Raw genomic sequence first — 6,444 nt, 5'->3', positions numbered from 1 at the left:
ATTTAGGTTGATGGATGGGCTTAGTATTTTTCATATTTAATCAGTTTGTTCTCTTATAATGCTTGCATATGAACTACATTTGTCATCTTACGACTTGGTGAGTAGATATGCAGGCTGAATCACCTAAAACGCCGCAAATATTGAGGAAATGGAAAGTGCTATTTATGTGCAGTTTTCAGAGAATGGAATGGTAGTCAGGGGCTTGTATTGTTAGTCAATCAATAGATTGTAATACTCTCTCCTCCCGAACAGGCCATGAAGGCCCAACGGTACGGACCGACCGCCGTGTCATCCTCAGCTCAGAGACATCACTGGATGCGGATGTGGAGGGGCATGCCGTCAGCACACCGCTCTCCCGGCGTATGTCAGTTTTCGAGACCGAAGCCGCTACTTCTCAATCAAGTAGCTCCTCAGTTTGCCTCACAAGTGCTGAGTGCACCCCGCTTGCCAACAGCGCTCGGCAGACCGGATGGTCACCCATCCAAGTGCTAGCCCAGCCCGACAGCGCTTAACATCGGTGGTCTGACGGGAACCGGTGTTACCACTGCGGCAAGGCCGTTAGCATAGATTGTAATAATATTTATAAAATGTATTTTCTGTGCAAACATACAATTTTTTTAAATGGAACAGTGCCTATTGACATTTAAAAAAAGTAAACGTAGGGTAAATCAGAATGTCACACCAATACTTGTACAATACCTGTGGTAGCACACACTAAAGAACAACACACGTTAATAAATCAGTTGATAATAAGGCTAGGACAGCGCTTCTGCTAGATAGAGTAGATAAGCAGTTACTAGCATCTCACTTAGGGAATTGATGTCACTAAGTTCCAGTAAGATAGATGTAGAGGAATTATGGGCAAAGTTTAAGCAGGTTGTAAATTGTGGTCTGGAGAGTTATGTGCCTTGTAAGTGGATAAAGGATGGAAAAAAACCACCATGGTTTAGTGACGAAATTCGGTGGATGCTGAGGAAGCGGAGTGAGTTGCACTCTCGGTTCAAAAGATAACACGCTAATGACGTCAAGTGAAAATATCTATGCGCGAAGCATATAAAACTACTACGGTCACACCTTAGCAAAAGATCAGGCAGAAATCCCGAGAAAATTCTGGTCTTACTTAAGATCGCGAAGCGGGTCTAAGATTTCCATTCAGCCTCTTGTTGACCAGTCTCGTGTGGCAGCTGAAGATAGAAAAACGAAAGCCGAAGTTAAAATTTCACGTTCAAGAAATAGTTCACACAGGAGAATCGTACAAACATACTGTCATTTGAACATCGGATAGACTCCTGTGTGGACGACATAGTAATAAACGTACCTGGCATATAGAACTACTGAAAGATTTGAAAGCAAATGAATCACCAGGTCCGGATGGTTCAAAATGGTTCAAATGGCTCTGAGCACTATGCGACTTAACTTCTGAGGTCATCAGCCGCCTAGAACTTAGAACTAATTAAACCTAACTAACCTAAGGACATCACACACATCCATGCCCGAGGCAGGATTCGAACCCGCGACCGTAGCGGTCGCTCGGTTCCAGACTGTAGCGCCTAGAACCGCACGGCCACTCCGGCCGGCAGGTCCGGATGGAATCCCAGTTCGATATTATAAATAGTACTCTACAGCACTGGCGCCTTACCTAACTTGCTTTTATCGTGAATCTCTCGCCCAGCACAAAGTCCCGAGCGACTGGAAAAAAGCTCAGGTGGCTCCAGTGTATAAGAAGGAAAAAAGAACGGACCCGCAAAATTACACACCAGTATAGCTAACTTCAGTTTCCTGCAGAATCCTTGAACATATTCTCAGTTCTAATATAATAAACTTTGTTGAGACTGAGAAGCTTGTGTCCACGAACCAGTATAGTTTTAGAAAGCATCGCTCATGCGAAACTCAGCTTGTCCTTTTCTCACTCGATATACTGAGAACTATGGATGAAGGACAACAGGCAGATTCCATATTTCTAGATTTCCGGAAAGCATTTGACACGGTGCCCCATTGCAGGCTCTTAAGAAAGGTACGAGCATGTGGAATAAGCTCACAGATAAGTGAACGGCTCGAAGAGTTCTTAAGTAATAGAGCCCAGAATGTTGTCCTCGCCGTCCGTGGTGGCCGAGCGGTTCTAGGCGCTTCAGTCCGGAACCGTGCGACTGCTACGGTCGGAGGTTCGAATCCTGCCTCGGGCATGGATCTGTGTGGTGTCCTTAGGTTAGTTAGGTTTAAGTAGTTCTAAGTTCTAGGGGACTGATGACCTCAGATGTTAAGTCCCATAGTGCTCAGAACCGTTTTATTTTGTTGTCCTCGACAAAGAGTGTTAATCAGAGACAAGGGTATCGTCAGGAGTGCCCCAGGGAAGTGTGACAGAAGCGCTGTTGTTCTCAATATACGCAAATAATTTGTTGGACAGGGTTGGCATCAATCTGCGGTTGTTTGCTGATGATGTCGTGATGTACGATAAGGTGTCGAAGTTGAGTGACTCTACGATGATACGACTTAGACAAAACTTCCAGTTGGTGTGATAAATGGCAGCTAGCTCTAAATGTGGAAAAATGTAAGTTAATGCGGATGAGTAGGAGGAACAAACATGTAATGTTGGGATACGGTATTATTCGTGTCCTGCTTGACAGTGTCAAGTCATTTAAATATATGGGCGTAACGTTACAAAGTGATATGAGGTGAAACGAGCATGTGAGAACTGTGATTGGGAAGCCGATTGGTCGACTTCGGTTTGCTGGGAGAATTTCAGGAAAGAGTGGTTCACCTGTGAAGGAAATCGCATATAGGACACTGGTGCGATCTGTTCCTGAATACTGCTCGAGTGTTTGGGATTCGTACCAGGTCGGATTGCAGGAAGACAGAGAAGCAGTTTAGAGGCGGGCTGCTAGATTTGTTACAGGTAAGTTCGAACAACACGTAAGTGTTATAGATGCTTCGGGAACTCAAATGGGAATCCCTGGAGGGAAGGTGACGTTCTTTTCGAGAAGCGGTATTGAGAAAATTTAGGGAACCGGTATTTGAAGCTGACTGCCGAACGATTCTACTGCAGCCAACATACACTGCACGTAAGGACCACTAACGTAAGATGCTACAAATTAGGGCTCATACGGAGACACATAGGCAGTCGTTTTTCCCTCGCTTCATTTGCGAGAGTGGAACAGGAAAGGAAGTGACAAGTAGAGGTACAGGGTACCCTCCACCACGCACCCTACGGTAGCTTGCCGTATACCTGTGTAGATGTAGATACATTAGTTATGTGGATTCTGACCAGTAACGAGACAACTGACCATCACAGGTTGTGTTCAAAATCGGCAACCGCAATACACACTTCCAGGCCCGGCCGGTGTGGCCCTGCGGTTCTAGACGCTTCAGTCTGCAACAGCGTGACCGCTACGGTCGCAGGTTCGAATCCTGCCTCGGGCATGGATGTGTGTTATGTCCTTAGGTTAGTTAGGTTTAAGTAGTTCTAAGTTCTAGGGGATTGATGACCACAGATGTTAAGTCCCATAGTGCTCAGAGCCATTTGAACCATGTTTTTTGAACACGCTACCAGTCCGGTATGGAGCAACTGTTGCACACGGTCTAGCATTTCAGCGATGTCCGAGCAGGCAGCAGTAATACGTGGATTATTATCGGGTGTAGTTGGTCTGTCCTTGTAGACAGCGCTTTCACCTTTCCACATAAAAAAGTCTACATATATGGGGAACGGACCGACCGAGATGCTAGTTCTCTGCGTTCACTCCAACGATTTGGAAACAATTCGTGAGGACATACTGTAGTACTTGGTGCACTATGGGCTGGACAGCCATCATGTAGGAACCACAGGTTCCTCCTAGACTGCACAGGAAAGTCTTCTAGCATTAGTGGCAGGTGGTCTGTTAGGACGCTGCGATACTTCCGCGCGTTCAGTGTCCCGTCTGTGAAAACCGCTATTGTTTCACTATCCCACACCACAGGTTTAGACACCATGGCCGCCGACGTTCTACCTCACGAAGCCCACGGGTATTGTAAGCAGACCAGGCGTGCATGTTCCGCCGTTTACCTAGCCATGATTGGTAAACATGGCTTCATCACTAAACAAGATACATGATACGATTGGAGTATCCTGGTTTAGTGCCCATGTACAGAAGTTAACACGATTCTCATAATCGTTAGGGACGGAACCGATGTCGATGGAGAATGCATAGCCACTTGCCTGACTCATGCCACTTCCTCGTGCGATTGAACGGGAACTAATATGCGGATCAACTTAAACAGCAGCAAAAACATTAATTTTCCCCTCTTCTGCCGTCACTTGTTTCCTTCTGTTACGTTGTCAGGTGTTACTCTGCCACTTTCTCGTAACTGGTTGAAGATGATGATAAATAACCGCCGAGATGGTTGACATTTATTGGGATATCTTGCCGCGTACGCCGTGAAAGAACGAACTGCATTCTTCCTGAATTCTCCGTACACCATGAGTATGTCTGCTTTTTCCGCACTGGTAAATTGCATCGCCCACTCACGACCTGTTGTTTGGACTGTCGCTCACTAACTGATTAGCAAGTCGCAATGCACTGAAAGAACACACAAGTACAGTATAAGCAAACGCAACAACATCGTACCTGTTAACTACGCAGGTTGAATGACACGAAGTGTCAGTGTCGGAACTTTGAAAATAAGATAACTCGTGGACTCGCACTACACTCCTGCAATAATTACCACAGACATTCTAATTTATCCTACTTTTAGTCTGCTTTGAAAAAGCGTTATGTTACAGCAAAAAATACACTTTTTAAGTGTTATTACAGTTTGTTTACTTGGTTAACAAAAAGATGTTAAAATGTGTGTGAAATCTTATGGGACTTAACTGCTAAGGTCATCAGTCCCTAAGCTTACACACTACTTAACCTAAATTATCCTAAGGACAAACACACACACACACCCACGCCCGAGGGAGGACTCGAACCTCCGCCGGGACCAGCCGCACAGTCCATGACTGCAGCGCCTCAAACCGCTCGGCTAATCCCGCGCAGCACTGGTTAACAATACGAGCCCCTGACTATCTATTCATTCTGTGAAAACCGCACATCAGTGGCACTTTTCATTTCCGCAACACTTACAGTTCAAGTTTTAGGTGATTCACCCTGTACAAAGTCCTTATGTTTCGCACTCTAAAGCAAGCTACATATGAGTGACCGCGAGAAAAGCATGATTTCTTTTTAATTAATACCACAATATCTTAACATTTGTCGTTGAGTTTTATATGTAGTGATGCAAAATACTTATCTTACTGAAAATTCCAACGTTTTGAATTGAAACTGCAGTTAAGTAAAGATGAGCGGAAGGCGGCAATAAATAATGTTTTTTCTTTATCTTTTCCTGAGAGTAATTTTGCTTCAATTGTATTGCTTGATAGTGTTTCACTGTGATTCTTCTTCCATTACATAATCTTGGTGAACCTAAATTTCTCATCAAAATAATTGGAGATCCTACTTTTAATTGTAAACCATGTTAAGGCATTCCTGAAACTTTCATCGAATTAGAAAATAACACTTTCATTTGCATCAACCACAGAATCTATTGATTTATACATCCTTTCCTCGCCAGTAATCTAATTTTTAATTTTTAAACTAATATTGTCAACTACGTCATTTCTTACCGATAAATGACTCTTTCAAATAACCAGTTATATTTGAATAATTTGGAAAGTATTAGGATAAACTTTGTTTATTAATTCATCTAGATTGTTGGCAATGTTACATAAATCATTTTCTTAATTGTACTTTCTTCACTCGACGCCAGAGAAATGATTGCTTCCATCACGCACTAATTTCATCCGCTTGAGTCCATTTTGGAATATTTGGAAAAGTTACCGAAAATCTTCAGAAAGTGTAACTAACTTACCTGCCAGTAATTCTGAACTACTTCGGAGAACTTGTAGCGCTCTATCTGAAGTTTGCAATGACTTTTTATGGGCCAGTATACATTCTCAAACATTATAGAAAACTCTGTAACATTCTCGGACACTGAAAGATTTTGCAGCATTCTTGGACATTCTAATAGAAGAAATGTGATTCATGGACTTCCCATAAGAGGTCCGTTGGTGCGATGTTCTCTTTTGACACCGAAATTTTCGGTATCAACCCCTGCAGTTCCAAACCGAAAACTTGTCCACCGATGGAGAATGGAGGGTTACAACACCATATAACCCCTAGGGGCCGAGGGGCTGAGTTGCAGAGTAATATCAGCACGTACAGACAAACCACGCTTATATTTAGTATATACAGAGTGGTCCATTGATCGTCACCGGGCCAAATATCTCACGAAATAAGCGTCAAACGAAAAAACTACAAAGAACGAAACTTGTCTAGCTTGAAGGAGGAAACCAGATGGCGCTATGGTTGGCCCGCAAGATGGCGCTGCCAAAGGTCAAACGGATTTCAACAGCGTGTTTTTAAATAGGAACCC

The 6,444-nt window shown here is 43.7% G+C and overlaps 1 pseudogene; it reads right to left on the bottom strand.

Moving 5' to 3' along the window:
• Positions 1–445: 445 nt before the first annotated feature.
• On the bottom strand, positions 446–563 carry LOC124796739 (annotated as a pseudogene).
• Positions 564–6,444: the final 5,881 nt, after the last annotated feature.

Source organism: Schistocerca piceifrons, chromosome 4 (genome assembly GCF_021461385.2).
Source record: "Schistocerca piceifrons isolate TAMUIC-IGC-003096 chromosome 4, iqSchPice1.1, whole genome shotgun sequence".
Lineage (NCBI taxonomy): Eukaryota > Metazoa > Arthropoda > Insecta > Orthoptera > Acrididae > Schistocerca > Schistocerca piceifrons.
Note: the sequence above shows the minus strand (reverse complement) of the source record. Positions and strands in the feature narration are given on the sequence as shown.